We start from the raw sequence: 17,193 nt of genomic DNA, 5'->3' as shown, positions 1-17,193 counted from the left end.
TCTTATCAAAAATAATAATTTTATATGCTGAATCCTCTATGACTTAAAGACCATAGGAAGAATGGCAATATTGTGGGATTCTTACATAGGCTGAATAGAGTCTGTCATACTTACATGTGGTATATATAGTACCTAAGTATTTGTGTGTGTGTCTGTGTGTATACATATAAATTATATATACATATATATATGTTTGTATATACATATGCATAAATTTTAGTATAATTTAATTAGTGTTGGTTAAAAAGTTTTTCCATACTCTAATATCATTTTGTGGCCAAAACTACTCTCATATTTACAAATTTATGAAATAAGTGAATGATGTCATCCTTCCACTCATTTGATGACTAAATAAATCTTGGCTCACCTGTAGGACCTTCCTCCTGCAGAGGAATGGATGAAATTTTAAATTTTTCACCATTATCGCATGTTTTCTTGTTGTGGCCAGCTAGGAATTCTTTCATAATAGGTGATTTGCCAGAAGAATTTATTGAATCTGCACAAGTCTTTAAATCCTCAGATCTTCTGTCGATACATTTATAAAATATATTATCGGGGTTGGGGATAGAGCACTTGCCTAGGAAGCGCAAGGCCCTGGGTTCGGTCCCCAGCTCCGAAAAAAAGAACCAAAAAAAATATATTATCATTTCCAAATATTTGATGATAGTTGTCGATCATGATTTGTATAAAGGACATCTGTAACAACACAAGGCAAAACAAGATTGTCATTTCACATGGTTTACAAAATTGAAATTTAAAAATGATATCCAAAACTATGAGGAAAATAACAGTTGCCATAGATAGGAATGCATGATATGAAGTTTCTGAAATGGAGACTCTAAGTTCTCTGCATTTTACCAAAACTTGTCAAAATTTAAGGCATACTGCAAAGAATAGAAGAACTACTAAACCAAAGCAACATTTCAAACCTGATGTGCTGCCAAACAGTGTGAGTTAATCTAATTAATGAATGTCATTCGTTGACATTTTTAGGGGGTAGAAGGATTGGGGGTTTCTGTTGGGATGTTTTGAATGGGATGCCATTCTAGTTCCAGGCATGGCAATACCCTCTTTGTGACAACTTTCTGGTGGCTTAAGTCCCTTGGCCCTCCTGATAGAAGTATGCCATTGCCTATAATTTGGAATTACAAAATACAGGTGCCCATTTTCAATGTACTTTCTCTGCTACATTTTTGCTTCCCAAGACAAGAGACATCAGGTTTCATCAGGTTTGTTTTTTTTTTCCTTTCTGCAGACATGTTCCTCTGTCATGACATTGAAGTGCTATACTCTCTCAGCATTTCTAACACCCAAAGAACTACTTACTTGAACAAGTTTCCCTGGTAATATTGTTTTATTTTTTTATTGACTATTTTATTTATTTATATTTCAAACATTATCCCCCTTCACCGTTCACCTCCACAAACCCTGTATCTCCTCCCCCTGCCTCTATTACATGCTCCCTCCCTCACCTATACACTCTGGCCTCAACACCCTAGCATTCCCTAACCCTGGGTCATCAAGCTTCCTTAGGACTAAGCAGCTTCCCTCCTAGTGACGCCAAATAAGGCCATCCTCTGCTACATATTCAGCTGGAGCCATGGGTTCTCCCATGTGCAATCATTGTTTAGTGTTTTAGATCCTGGTGTTTTATTAAGGCAAAACAAATGTGTCTGAGAAAAGAAGTTGGTGAGAAAAGGGAGTTTAATGGAGAAAATGCCTCCATCAGATTGACCTAATGTATAGAGAAGTCTAAGGGATATTGTCCTGATTAATCTTGGAATTTGTAGGGCCCAGATCTCTAGGATGTTGCCACCCTTGAGCTATTAGTCAGAAAATGAAAGGTATGAGGTACAAGGCAAGAGGCAGAACTCCTACTCAGCTTGTACTTCAGTTCTTGAATCCAGGTTCCTGCCCTGCTTCAGTTTAGGCCCTGATATTTCTCAGGAGTTAACTGGTAACTCCAAGTATATCATGGAGTGTAACCTGTCTTCCATAAGTTGCTTTTTATCAGTGTTTTGTCAGAGCAATCATAGGAAATTATAACACTTCCTAAAGTGAGCAACACTGATAAGTTACTATTCTTCTGAGATGATGGCTTAGGTTAAGTCAACTCTACTCATCACATATTTCTTACCAGCATGCAGCTAAGTTTATGTTTGAGCAGTCCTGCACAAGATAGTCATATTTTATATGCAGATTGCACAGAATAGTTTTGCTTGTTTTCATGCTTGACCATACAAAAGAATATATTTGAAAAGAACTGCCCATAACAGAAGAATCACTAATAGTTATTAAGAGTGAAAAATGAATTTTGTTGCTTCATTTGGACATGCGCTCTGATACAGGCTTGGATTTTAGGTTTCCAGGAGCTTGGTAATAAGAAGTTACCTATAAAAGGTAGGTTTCTAGTCCATGCCAAGTTGAGTCCTGGGTAAGAATATTATTCATGTGTGTGACATCACTAATTCATCCTTCCTATGGACTTAATGACTGGAAACTACTAGTTAAAATGTACCCTGCTTTCTTTCATTTTTTACTTTTTTGTTGCTTTTTATCCTTTTCAAAATATATGTCTGTTTTTGAATCTCTTTAAATTTATCATCATTCTCACAAGTAACTCTCATTTTATTTTTCAATCCTTCCAATTATCTCTTGATAAGAATCCCCCCTCGCAAAACTTCAAAAATTAAAATTAAATAAAGTTTTAAAGGTAAATTAAAAATCAAACAAAAAATTAAAATCCTTTTAAAAAATGCAGTCTGTGTGATGTGGTGTGCTCACTATGTCACTATACTATGTCACAAATTATACCCTTTTGTCCAAACAGGTTTACTTGCAAATGTACATTGAAATAAATCATTAGTCTGCTTCAAGCCGTCTGGATTTTGCTACACCATCAATACCGGAGCCTCCCATACATGCCTCTCCTTCTATATCCTGGTATCTTGCTGTAGCCTTTAAATCATTGTGATCCTTCACCTTTGAATCTGCAGGACCTCCCCCTTCATATGCTCCAGCAGCATGATCTAGGCCCCCAACATATATGTAGCAGATGTGCAGCTTAATCGATAGTTATTCCCTTTCCCGGTTTCCGGGCCAAAATCCCCCTGTCCCCTCCCCCTCCCCTTCTATATAGGTGTTCCCTTCCCCCATCCTCCCTCCATTACGGTCCTCCCCCCAACAGTCACGTTCACTGGGGGGTCAGTCTTAGCAGGACCAAGGGCTTCCCCTTCCACTGGTGCTCTTACTAGGCTATTCATTCCTACCAGTGCGGTTGGAGCCCAGGGTCAATCCATGTATAGTCTTTGGGTACTGGCTTAATCCCTGGAAGCTGTGGTTGGTTGGCATTGTTGTTCATATGGGGTCTCGAGCCCCTTCAAGCTCTTCCAGTCCTTTCTCTGATTCCTTCATTGGGAGTCCCCTTCTCAGTTCAGTGGTTTGCTGCTGGAATTCGCCTATGTATTTGCTGTATTCTGGCTGTGTCTCTCAGGAGAGATCTACGTCTGGTTCTTGTAAGCCTGCACTTCTTTGCTCCATCCATCTTCTCTAATTGGGTGGCTGTATATGTATGGGCCACATGTGGGGCAGGCTCTGAATGGATGTACTTTCTGCCTCTGTTCTAAACTTTGCCTCCGTATTCCCTCCCAAGGGTATTCTTGTTCCCCTTTTAAAGAAGGAGTGAAGATTTCACATTTTGATCATCCGTCTTGAGTTTCACGTGTTCTGTGCATCTAGTGTAATTCAAGCATTTGGGCTAATAGCCACTTATCCATCAGTGCATACCATGTGTGTTTTTGTGTGATTGGGTTACCTCACACAGGAAGATATTTTCCAGTTCCCTCCATTTGCCTATGAATTTCATAAAGTCATTGCTTTTGATAGCTGAGTAATATTCCATTGTATGGATGTACCACAACTTCTGTATCCATTCCTTTGTTGAAGGGCATCTGGGTTCTTTCCAGTTTCTGGCTATTATAAATAAGGCTGCTATGAACATAGTGGAGCACGTGTCTTTTTTTATATGTTGGGGCATCTTTTGGGTATATGCCCAAGAGAGGTATAGCTGGGTCTTTAGGTAGGTCCATGTCCAATATTCTGAGGAACCTCCAGACTGATTTCCAGAATGGTTGTACCAGTCTGCAATCCCACCAACAATGTAGGAGTGTTCCTCTTTCTTCACATCCTCGCCAGCATTTGCTGTCATCTGAGTTTTTGATCTTAGCCATTCTCACTGGTGTGAGGTGAAATCTCAAGGTTGTTTTGATTTGCATTTCCCTTATGACTAAAAATGTTGAACATTTCTTTAGGTGTTTCTCAGCCATTTGGCATTCCTCATCTGTGAATTCTTTGTTTAGCTCTCAACCCCATCTTTTAATAGGGTTATTTGTCTCCCTGGGGTCTAACTTCTTGAGTTCTTTGTATATTTTGGATATAAGGCCTCTATCTGTTGTAGGATTGGTAAAGATCTTTTCCCAATCTGTTGGTTGCCGTTTTGTCCTAACCACAGTGTCCTTTGCCTTACAGACGCTTTGCAGTTTTATGAGATCCCATTTGTCGATTCTGGGTCTTAGAACATAAGCCATTGGTGTTTTGTTCAGGAAATTTTCTCCAGTGCCCATGGATTCGAGATGCTTCCTCACTTTTTCTTCTATTAGTTTGAGTGTATCTGGTTTGAGACCTGAGGAACTTAAAGCTGCACCTGAATACATTAGTGGTAAAGTAATTGAAAGTATACAAAATAATATACACCACTTTGTCACATACATACACACACACACACACACAAATACGCACACACACATATGAAATATATATATATGAAATGTACTTTTATATGACCATTAATTCACTTGATATGAATATTTAATAATATAATAGTCTAATTACTGTAAAATACAAGTATTATATACTCCAAAAATAGGGCTGGAATAAAAAAAAAAACAAGCAAAACCTGGATAATCAGGATTTTTTTAAACTTCACTCTAGTCTTCTTTGACTACCATTATATGTGAAGCATACTGTTGGCCAAAATCAATATCTATGAAGAAAGAACAAAAGAAAGACTGAAATGATTCACTTATTTTAAACTACATTAACCATCTTTCCCCCCCTAATTTTCCTGAAACAGATCGATATATATTCCACTCCACTCCACTCCAGAAGAATGGAATCCTAGGGTTTCCTTTTACAGAAATGATCTTTCCAAAGTTTTCCTACTTCCTGCATTACAATGAGAATTTTGTTCCCAAAGGCAAAAGTCAGATCCCCTTACCTTTCTTGATACATCACTTCCAAACAATGCGTCCTTTGTAGTCTGATCCCACAAAACATAAGGAGCTATCCGGATAGATAACCTGTTAGTGTCTAAATTATTCATGGATGAGTTTCTTATTATTACTATTACCAAATGAGATGCTTTAGAAGGATAAAGTTTGCCTGAGGAATCTTCAGTAGAAGTCTAAACAAAGAAAGGGGACAATTTTTTTTTAGACCGTCTGAAAAATAATGCTAGTTACAAAACTAACTATGAAGAAAACAGGGCAAATGTTTTGTAGACCAACTCATAGTATAAACAGAATTCAAAAGAAGTACAGCTAGAGTACTACAAAAAATATTTTCTGCGAATCACTTTACTGTATAAAATCATGGGAACATTTTAAAAGTATGAATGATTTTCTATGTAATAGAAATTTGACTGCTACCTACAGAAGCCAGAGGAAGCTGTTGGGATATTGGTATTAGAATGAATGAGATTGTTGCAGACTATGTGTTCTGTGTATGAAAACATCTAGTGTTATTAAACATCAATCCATCTTCCCAAGCACCATGGAGTGGAGACACATTTAATACCTAATGTAGTATAAATCCATGTAACATTCTTGTGACACTCTAGAACATAAGGAGCAGAAAGTACTCTAGTGACCCTACACAATGCGATTATAAAAGCTTCGCTACAGCAAGACAGAGATGCATGGCACCTGGGTAGCAAGTGGAGCTCAATGCTCCTGTTACACACAAAATCATTCTCTGGAGTATTGCACAGAAAAAAGATTCAAAGAAGTCAAAGCTATACCTGACCTAGACTGTTTGAGGTAGTTATATTTGAGAAAGAAATATTCATAATAGCTTCATGTTCTAATCAATGACATATATTTAGCATGTGGTATACTCACAGTAACACGGTAATAATACAAGGATGCAAATAATCCACAGGTGTTATACACACCTCTTTCTTTTAATTTGTTTCACACAGGAACTAAACCAATACTCTAGGCTGACCTGCACACAAGGTGTTGCATAGGCTGTCTTCTAAACTGTGACAGTTATAAAGAAGAAGACACCCAGGTGTGATTACAGACATGGTTCAACACTCTAGTTTGAGAAATGAACATGTCTAAAAAGTGACAAGACATGTCTGTGCTAAGGAAACCTCTTGGCATGGGACATCACCCCAGCTTATAATACTCTAAACACAAGCCTATGTATCTTACAAAAACACTGCTTCTACAGTTGGTACAGTTCCGCAAGTGCTTTTTGTATCATTACCTTTGGATGGCATTAATTTTTCCAATCAGAGTTCCTTCATCTGGGACGCTAAGCCAATTCTCTTATAAGTCAGAAATAAGTAAACTTCCTTCAATGTTTGCAATGAAGTCCTTTTTTTAAATTAAAATAAAAAAGTAATGGTCAATGTACATTTTAGAAAGAACATGAAAAGCATTTTTGTTTAAAATTAGCAGTTTAGACCAGTGATTCTCAACTTGGGAGTCATAATCCATTAGGGGTTCACATATCATATATCTTCCATGTCAGATATTCTCTCCACTTTTCTTTACAATTCTTACAAATAGCAAAATTTTAATTGTGAGAAAGCAGCAAAATGATGTAATGGTTAGTAATCACCAAACCATAAGGAAATATATTAGTGTTACAGTATTAGGATGGCTGAGAATCATTGGTTGAAAGCATATAACATAAAAGACTCCCAAACTTCTATCTCCCCAGAATCTTGGATCAAATGTGGAACCTATATGCAGGATCTTGTGTGTTTTCTTCCCTAAGACTAGAATCAATGAAGCAGTGTCCTAGTTGCTATAGCAATGAAATAAACCTATGGTCCGTTCAAATTGCCTCTCCTGACTTCTAGTCCACACTATGACTTGCAATCATAGATCTGCACTCCACTTCGCAGCCCAAAGCTCCCTCTGCCTTGAAAAACGCCAGATGCTATGTGGAATATCCAGACAGGAAACTATCATAACTGCCCTCTGAGAGGCTCCACCCAGCAGCTGACTGAAATAGGCTATGTAGAGCCACAGCCAATCATTGGATCTTATGGATCAATCAAGGACTTGTATGGAAGAAATGGGGGAAAGATTCCATGACCTGGAGGAGATAGGAACTCCACAGGAAGAGCTACAGAATCAACTAAGCAGCACCACTGGGAGCTATCAAAGGCTGAATTAACATCTAAAAATCCTGCAGAAGCTGCAGCATGACTTACAGCACAATTTCTAGCAAATGTAAAGCTTAGTCTCCTTGTGGGTCCCCCAACATGTGGAAACAGGGGCTACCTGTAAGCTGTTGACTGTGAAAACCTGTTCCCACCTGGCCTTAGGGGAAGAAGATGTGCTAAACCTGAAGAGAGTTGATGTGCCTGGGTAGGAGGACAACCCAAGGGTCCCAATTAAGCTCAGGGAAAGAGAGAGTCTGTGAGGGCAGAATAGGTAGGGGGCAGCATACAAGACATAAAATGAACAAACAAAAAAAAATGTGAAATGATGACGAGGATGATGGTGATGGTTTAAAAATCCACCAAAACAATCAAACCAAAACCAAAGTCCTCTTCTTGGAATAGGCAACTATCAAAAAATGACAGCACCCAAAATTAACTCATCCTGACTGTATAATTGTTGAATCTGTACTTTAGGCTCACACAGCATAAACCTGTTGTATACACGCAGACCTTGCTTACAGACCCAGCAGGAATAGTGGTGAAGTTTACTTATTTTCCATGTGAGAAGATCTCACAGTTTCATGTCTTTTTCTTAAAATTTGTAAATATTCAACTATTTAAATTTAGTTGTAAGCATCAGATTGTTTGACGAACAGAAACTGTCTTTTGCATGAAATGCAACAATGAACTTTGATGTTGTACTAAGGATAGCAAGCCATAAAATGGAAGAATCATAGGTGCCCTTGTACATGTAAATTGCTTTGAATACACATGGCTAACTTCAGTAAGGTCTTAAGTTTCTGGCAATGAGAATCAGACACACGTGGCAAGCTCAAAGGCCAAGGAAGGATCATTCAGTACCTTTGCCTAATGTTAGTAAGCATAGTTAATCCCAGAGCATTATTTTTACTATTTATGTCTGGGCCATAGCTGCACAGACTTCTGAAAGGTGAAATCAGATCATGGCCCAAGTAAAAATAAAACAATGATATTTGCTCTAGAGTCACTGCAGCTCCCTGGCAAGTTAGGAGTGTTAGTGTGTTAGACAAGTTAAAAGTAGGTTAGGCTAATACTTGAATATTTGACATGGAATTAGAATGGCAATATCTGGTGAAAGTGAGAGTGCTGGATCATTTTTTGATTGAGAAGGAAAACGATTTCTTGTATATACAAGACAGAGGGTAATATTCAACATGGATAGCCTATTGTAGGTGAGTGTTGGACTTGTCAATTTGAACTTTTATTTGTGAAGGATTTTTTTTGGTAAGTATTATTTAATACATTCATTTGATAAAGCACATTTTACCACCATTATAACTTGTTCAGCTATTAATTCACAGGGTATGTTCAGAGGTGAAATCAGTGGGAATATTTGTAATGCCCAACTAAAGTCCATCTCATATATGAGGATGTTAACTTCCAACAGAAGCTCTTCACCTGTGTCTTTATGATGAATCTTTGGGTTTGTCAGACTTTTACCTGCCATGCCTCTTATCAAGAGGTCACGTGTCCATAGTTCTAGGAAACAGTCATCATCATGTAATCTTAAGGACAGAAAGCACATATGCATCTCTAGAGGGATGATTAATGTTGGTGACATGAAAACCTTCCTTACCTTCAAGACAGATGCTATTACAAGCACGCATTCTTTAATCCTTTCAATGAGTTGTTCACTGTCAATCCTCTCTCTGAGGCCCCAGTGTGAATTTTCACGTAGAATTTCAAATATGTGATCAGATTCTCGTCCTTTCCCTGCAATTATGGATAATATGTCCTGTGTGGGATAAGGATGTAGTATTAGAGATTCACACCTGAAGCACAAATATGTCTTTTATTGTGAACCTGAGCAAGGATAGTTTTGGCTGCACAGCTATAACTGAGAGGAATAAAGTAGTCATTGAACTTTTTTCTGTTTTAGCTTCCAAATACATTTTCTTCCCTAATCCATTTTTTCCCCAATTTGTAACATCATGGTTTTGTTGAACTTCTGTTCCCCAAAGCTTTTTGGTGAATGGTCCTCTACTACTTTGTGTTTCCTTCTATCAATATCTTTCTCAAGCCTGGCATCTTAAGTAAATATTGGGACATTTCCCTTCCAGAGATAAACTCACTATTTTACTTACTGTTTGTCCTGGCCTGTATTATGAATCCTAACTTTTGTGTTTTGAAGAAATATTTTTTCACCATATTTCTGAGACTTTTATATCCTTATTCTGTGACTTCTTATTTTCAACTATGTCTACAGATGCTTTCACAAAAACCCAAGCATATTTCTATCATTCTTCCATAATTTACTCTGTAAACATGACTACCATGCATAGGTTTACACCACTTTAATTTGATTACACGAATACAAACAAGGTTACCAGAAAATTCTGCTCTAAAATCCCTAAGAAATTGGCAGTAATGCTCATGTGTCTGACCGGATAGATTTGTTCACAAACAGCATAAATTCCTATCACAGCTATAGTGCTAAAAGAGATGTTGGATACTAAAGATATGTTTACAAAGAAGTTTAGTAACTCATTTAAAATAGATTAAGCCATATTAGATGGCATTTAAATATAGTCCACTAGGAGAAATGATGTTAATATATATAAAAAACAGTGTGCTCATCTAATTCATTGATAATTTAAAAGAAAAGCCTACAGATATTTTTAAGTATTGAGTAATTTCAGGGGCAATGATATTAAGGGAGATTCCAGAGAAATGTGGAGTCATAAAGAAGCTGCAAGACTTTACAGTTGGGTAATTAGTGGGGCACTTCCATAGAATTATTTCCTCCAACATGCTGGTGGGTTTGAATCTTTGATGCAGTCAGTGCAAAACATGGGAATGGTATTTCTTCTCTTTTTCTTTCAATTACATTATTCAAAATAAGGTAGAACTTATTTGTGTTTTAAAATGATCTTACTCTCATAGATTGGTTATCTAAACATTCCTCAGTTTGATTAAATAGCTTACTGAGAACAAAGGTGCTACAGAAAACCAAAATGATACTCACACGTATTGGAGCAGGCAGCTTTCTGTTGACATAAATGCTTGTAAGATTTTTGCCAAATAAGCATTTCTTTCTTGGTGGTGTTGGATCAGAATATACTGGTGGCTTGGCATATATATATATATATATATATATATATATATATATATATATATCCTTTCTGTTTTTCTGCATATAAGAAGGGAAATCATTTTTGAAACTGAACTCTCTTTAACCTTGTATATCCTTTGCATTTATCACACCAAATCAAAAAGAGATATGTGTTAAAGTACTAGAAGCATAGAAAACATCAAGTAGGGTTGGGGATTTAGCTCAGTGGTAGAGTGCTTGCCTAGGAACCGCAAGGCCCTGGGTTTGGTCCCCAGCTCTGGAAAAAAGAAGAATTCTAGGAAAACATCAAGTAGACACATAATAGTCAAAGGCTAACTGAACATAGAAATAAAAATACAAAAAGCTATATATATATATAGCCTTTCTGTTTCTCTGCATATAAGAAAGAAGGGAAATCATTTTTGAAACTGAACTCTCTTTAACCTTGTATATCCTTTGCATTTATCACACCAAATCAAAAAGAGATATGTGTTAAAGTACTAGAAGCATAGAAAACATCAAGTAGACACATAATAGTCAAAGGCTAACTGAACATAGAAATAAAAATACAAAAAGCTATGAATGAAACAGACAAAGTCACACAACGTTAACTACATTAGACTAATACCTGAATTTTCAATGGATATTCTAAAATATAGTGGGCCTGCATCAACGTTCTCCATGCTTTCAAAGAATACAGATACTAGCCTAGACATTATTACTGAGCAAAAGCATCATTCATATCAACAAAAGAGGAGAAACGTTACATAGTTTAAGCACCACTAAGCCATTTCTCATCATCAATCTTGGTCTACAAAATGCAAACAGCAGGCTGAAGATAACGTACATATACACAAGAGGACAGAAATGATAAATAACCCTGTAATCATTCAAAAAAGAGGGGGAAAAGTATGTGTCAACAAAAAAATAACAAAGACCAATAAATACTGCTCATTAATAACTCTAAGCATTAACTGTCTCACACCAATACTATACAGACTATCAGTTTGGGTCAGAAAGCAGGTTTCATCTATCTCCTGCATCCAAAAAATACACTTGTTTTAGATAAAATCGCCTACTCGTGTTTATGATGCAATTGCCTATATTTCTTTGTCTAGGTTTCAGGGCCCATTTAGTTTTCCATGTTCATTGGTGTTGCCTTGTTCAGTTAATGTTTAGGAAGTGATGTTGGTGAGGCTTTACAGGTGAAGTCAAGGGAACATGGCAGAAGACTAGGAGGAAAGAAGTTTAAAAAAATCACTTCTACAATATTGTTTCTCCTAATAACATCAAGAGTGTTATAAATTTTATCAAGCTTTCAAAGGATAGAATCAAAATGTTACTACAGGATGATTTAGAATTTTTATTGTTTAAATCTCACTGATTCATGAACATGTGGGAATCTTTCCATTATCTGATATCTGTTCAATTTATAAGACATTTTGTTTTGTTTTGGGTTGAATTTATTTTTCATTTTTTTCTTTTGTTTTTGGCTTTGTTTTTTTAATCATGAAAGCCTTTTATTTCTCGGTTAGAATTTTCCCAAGAAACTTAATACTTTTAAAAGTTACTGTTAATGACATGTTTTCATTGATTTACTTTTTAGTAATTCAGTGATTTTTACAAAGAAGGAGTACTCACTTTGTGTGTTAATTTTGTATGTTGCTACTTTTGAAAGAATTTACAAGATATCTGATTATTTTTATGTTATATTTAGGTTCACTTATGTTTACTATCATATGATTTTCAGAAAGACATACTTTGAATTCTTCATTTCTAATATATGTCCCCTTGGTCACATGCAGTTTTAATATTCTCTTAATTGTTTACATATGCTGTATGAAACAAGCGTAAATTGAGGATGACCAAAGATCAGCAAAGGAAGCCATTGGTACCATAATATTTCATAAATAACTTGATGAGGGGCAGCACACACTATAAAAAATTCTAGGTGATAGAATCATTATTATCCTTGCATACATAAGGCACTCACTGTTAAATATTCTTCAATTAACTCAATATGGTAAGCATTCTTATTGCTAGAAATTTCAACTTTTGATGTTTTAGACTATTGTCAATTAAGGCTAATTGTAGATGTGGAAAGAAGAAAACTAAAGTAATCAAAAAGAAGGAATTGTATATTTATATAACATTTATATCATATTACTTTAGGAAAATGAATTTATCTTGTCAGAGAGGAGTGAAAATGTGTGACTTGGACAAGTCAAAGGACCTGCACGGATGATCCTAAAGAGAAATAACAAGATACCAAATGTTGAACTTTAAAGCATACTTAGGAATAACTTTTTTTTTCTGAGAAACCAAATGAAAGACCCAGAACCATGTTCAATTCTATGGTAAAGAAAATACATTTAAGTCTAATCAAAGAACAGTTGTTTTGAATTGAGCTGTTAGTGTCACTTATTGAACCCATTCTGCTATCTTGCCATACTGGTTATCATCGTACTTTAAAGATATTACAGGTGGGTACAACTATCAATTGCTTGCCTAACGTGTTAACTTGTCTACTGTTTTATCTACCTTAGAACTTTGACTTAAACCTAGAGGCTTCTAAGACATATTCAGGTAGATTGCTGAATTCCTTGTAAGATTTATTTGGCAACTGGCACTCAAGCCACCAACCTTGAGAGAAATCCAAGTGCTACCTGACAAATCCATATTTTGGGGGAAAGCCACAGGAAATACTTTAACAATTGGTAGAATTTCTCTCACCAGGATTGAAATCATGGCTGGAGCTAGAAATCTAGTCCGATTTATGTAACTAGTTTGGTCATAAACTTTAAAATTGATGACATTAATTTAATAAATTATCGACGTTTCTTAAAGCATTTACATATTAGTCTTATATGTACCAACAAGTGGGGCCATCATCCTACATCGAAGAAGCCTCTTTGTATAGAAAATGGAAACCATTACAAAAAACAAAAACTTGGACACAATGAAGAGATAATTGCATTATGAAAAATCCAGCACCAGTGAATACATGTACATTAGAGCTAAATGCTCTGTAGCTCAGGGACCATTGTAGAAAAGGGTTTACAAATACTGTAAGACCCAGCATACTTGAAAGTCTGTTTTGAAATTGCCTCTCATAAAAATAGGTGCAAAATCACAATAATAGCAACGTCAATGCAGTGTTAAAGCAATGGTCAAATTTTCACTTGTCAAAAGTTACAGGCAGCTAATTATGACTGACAGAATATTAATTTTTCCAGAAATGACCTGCATATGGATTGTCTAATACACACTGTATATCATGGAAACCATATTCACAAACAGAACAAAATGATCTCAAGTAATATTCATATTTGTAAAGATATAAACATATATATATATAAATATGTACAAAACAATATTTAAATGAGTATGAAAGTGCAGTGACTGTGATGGACTTAAGGGAGAAAAGTCAGGCTACAGTGCTATAATTCAATTTTTGATAAAAATTTAAAATACTAGTAATAAATGAAAACATTGTAAACTTATAGTAATGGGAGTTCAGGAAAGACCAAGAACAGTAAATATGGAAATTATCAATTTCTTTACTGGAGGTTTTCTCTAAGATTTCCATTTCTCAAATTTGTATTACAGACACTTTTGAGATAGACAAACCATGAATAAAGAATATTTCATGTTGAGGCCTCAGGTGATGAAGAGAGATATAACAAATATGCTATATGCTTCTGTGCATTCATCAGTGTACGTAATGCATGCGTGTGTGTGTGTGTGTGTGTGTGTGTGTGTGTAAAGCACGTGCAGATCACATCACTGGTGATATATATTTAGAGCTTAATTAGAGCTTTGAGCTTATTAACATATGAGGAGCCTCTAGTATTGGTCTTTCTCTCTGTCTCTTTTTTTTCGGGGGGGGTCTCTTTTCATCATTACTGAACTACATGTCAGAGATATCTGTCCAATAAGCTTCTGTTACTGTCTCTGCCTGCCATGATTATTCAGGTAGAAACTTCTCGTTTAGAGATGATTGTGCTACAATGCCTAGTTTTGTTTGCTTTTTAATGTATGTTTTGATGACCCAAATTCATGTTACAAAGTCTAAATCTCAATTGCTTTAGACACTGGATTATCTTTTCAGGTCATTTTTTATATTTTAAAACCATGATCCACCTCTAAGTTCATCATGTGTGATGATTTAATTTTGATTGTTAATGGAATTTTATTTATAACCTTCTATGGCACGTGATTCTATGCAGAATTCTGAGGGATTATTCAGTGTCATTAGCTTCTGGCCACACATTGGTAACTGAGGTGGGAAAACTAGTACTATAACTGGGCTGTAGAGGCAGAGACTGAAAATTTTTCCAAAGACTGTGTAGGACCATGAACAAGGCACATTGGAGTGTAAGCAATAACCCAATTTAATAACATTTGTTATAATAGCAAACAATATGAAATATGCAGCATAAAATAAGTACAATGAGTGAAAATTATTTGTAACTAATACGGTGAAATATAAAACTAACAAAGGATCTTGGAATAATTCTTCTAATATGATTAACTGGGAGGTAGAAGGGAACATTAAAATACGATGCCCTTAGACCTTCTTAATTCATCCAATACCACTTATATGTGGTAGCTGCTCTGTTTTGTCCTGCTAAATGAAACATAAAATGTCATCATCAGACAAATATTCTCAGATGATAGATTCACATCACTTAAAATAAGGGTAATATTTGGGTATATTTTCTTAACTCTATAGAAAGAATTAGTTCAGTTAAAAATGTATTTGAATTTGTGTGCTACCACCTGATAATCACGTGAGTTTAACCTCTTTATCATACCTCTCATAGGTTTTGTAGTGGATCCTGTGCAAGTATTTTTAACAATGATAAGATTTTGACAAATATTGTTTCTCATAGGAAATTAAACAAACACTAGTATTTTCGTGCTAGGAAACCAAAGCATGTTGACAGTGGTGCAGGGCTTAATCTTGCAGAATGTTTAATCAATTTTTTAATCAAATCATTGTTTCTAAATGATCTTATCAAAAATAATAATTTCATATGCAAGGAATTCTCTAACTTAAGGACCATGGGAAGAAAGGGGGGAAAGTATAGCAGACAATATTGGTGGATTCTCTAAATAAAGAATGTGTCATACATACCTGAATGAATCCAGATGTATTTCAGTATATGAGTATATGTATATGTGTGTATATAAATATATATACATATATATATATGATGTTAAAAAACTTTTCCCATACTCTAATAATCATTTTGCGTCCCAAAGCTTCTCTGATATACACAAATTTATGACATCATGAAATGATTTGATCAAATGATTCCATTCATTTGATGAATAAATAAATCTTGTCTTACCTGTAGGACCTTCTTCTTGCAGTGCAGCATATGAAATATTAAATTTTTCATCAATATCATTGGTTTTCCAGTTGTGTCCAGCTATGACTTTTGTCATAATAGGAGATTTTCCAGAATATTTGATTGATTCTTTGTATGTCTTTAAGTCTTCAGTCCTTTTGTCAATGTGTTTACTAAATATATCATCATTTCCAAATATTTGACCATAGTTGTCAATCATGATATGTATAACAGACTTCCATAACACCACAAGGCAAAAACAAGATTGTCATTTCACATAGTTTACAAAATAAATTTAAAAATGAAAAGAAATACCAGGAGGAAAATTACAGATAAGAACCCATGAAATGAAGTCTCTGAAATGGAGACTCTAAGTCTTTTGCATCTTTACACAACTTGTTAAAATTTCATGCATATTGCAAAGAACAGAACTACTTAACCAAAGCAACATTTCAGAACTGATATGCTGAAAAAACTGTGAGTGTACCAAATTAATGACTGTTGTGTGTTAATTTTTTTGTGTGCGGGTGGGGGTAGCTGTTTATTGTGATGTTTTGAATGGGATGACTCTCTAGTTCTAGGCATCGCAATACCCTCTCATTGACAATTTTCTGGTGCCTTGGTCTGCCTGGTAAACAGTGCCACTGCTTAGAATTTGTAGTTACAAAAGGTAGGTGCCCATTTTCAATGTACTTTCTCTGCTACATTTTTGCTTCCCAAGATAAGAACCATCAGGTCTCAGCTTCCTGTTTGTTTTTTCTTGTTTTCTACAGTCGTGCTCCTCTGTCATGACACCAAAGTGCTATACTCGCTCAGCATTTGTAGGTCCCAAATAACCACCTACTTCAATACGTTTCCCTGGTCATGTTGTTTTATTTTTTATTGTTTATTTCATTCATTTACATTTCAAACGTTATCCTCCTTCACAGATCCCTTCCACAAATCCTACATCTCCTCCCCTGCCTCTATTGCAGTTTTCTCTCACTTGACCACACACTCCTGCCTCAACAACCTAGCATTTCCCTACCCTAGGCCATCAAGCCCCTCAGGACTAAGCAGCTCCCCTCCTAGTGATGCCAAATAAGACAATCCTCTGCTACATATCCAGCTGGAGCCATGGTTCCCCCATGTGCACTCTTTGCTTGGTCTTTTAAATCCTGATGTTTTATTAAGGCAATAGAAATGTGACTGAAAGAAGTTGGTGAGAAGAGGGAGTCTTAATTGAGAAAATGCCTCCATCAGATGGACCTATTGTATAGTGAAGCCTAAGGGATATTGTCCTGATT

The 17,193-nt window shown here is 35.8% G+C and overlaps 1 long non-coding RNA gene across 1 annotated transcript; it reads right to left on the bottom strand.

The window, feature by feature from the left end:
- Positions 1-646: 646 nt before the first annotated feature.
- Positions 647-10,453, bottom strand: LOC134478867 (uncharacterized). The gene is made up of 4 exons (XR_010064727.1): positions 9,075-10,453; positions 6,550-6,659; positions 3,270-5,461; positions 647-696 (listed from the first exon to the last, which is right to left on the bottom strand). It is a non-coding gene; the product is annotated as an uncharacterized LOC134478867 (long non-coding RNA).
- Between the last annotated feature and the right edge of the window lie 6,740 nt (positions 10,454-17,193).

The sequence above is a fragment of the Rattus norvegicus genome, chromosome 3 (assembly GCF_036323735.1).
Source record: "Rattus norvegicus strain BN/NHsdMcwi chromosome 3, GRCr8, whole genome shotgun sequence".
NCBI classification, from domain to species: Eukaryota; Metazoa; Chordata; class Mammalia; order Rodentia; family Muridae; genus Rattus; species Rattus norvegicus.
The sequence above is the reverse complement of the archived record's forward strand: the minus strand, read 5'-3'. Positions and strand labels throughout refer to the sequence as shown.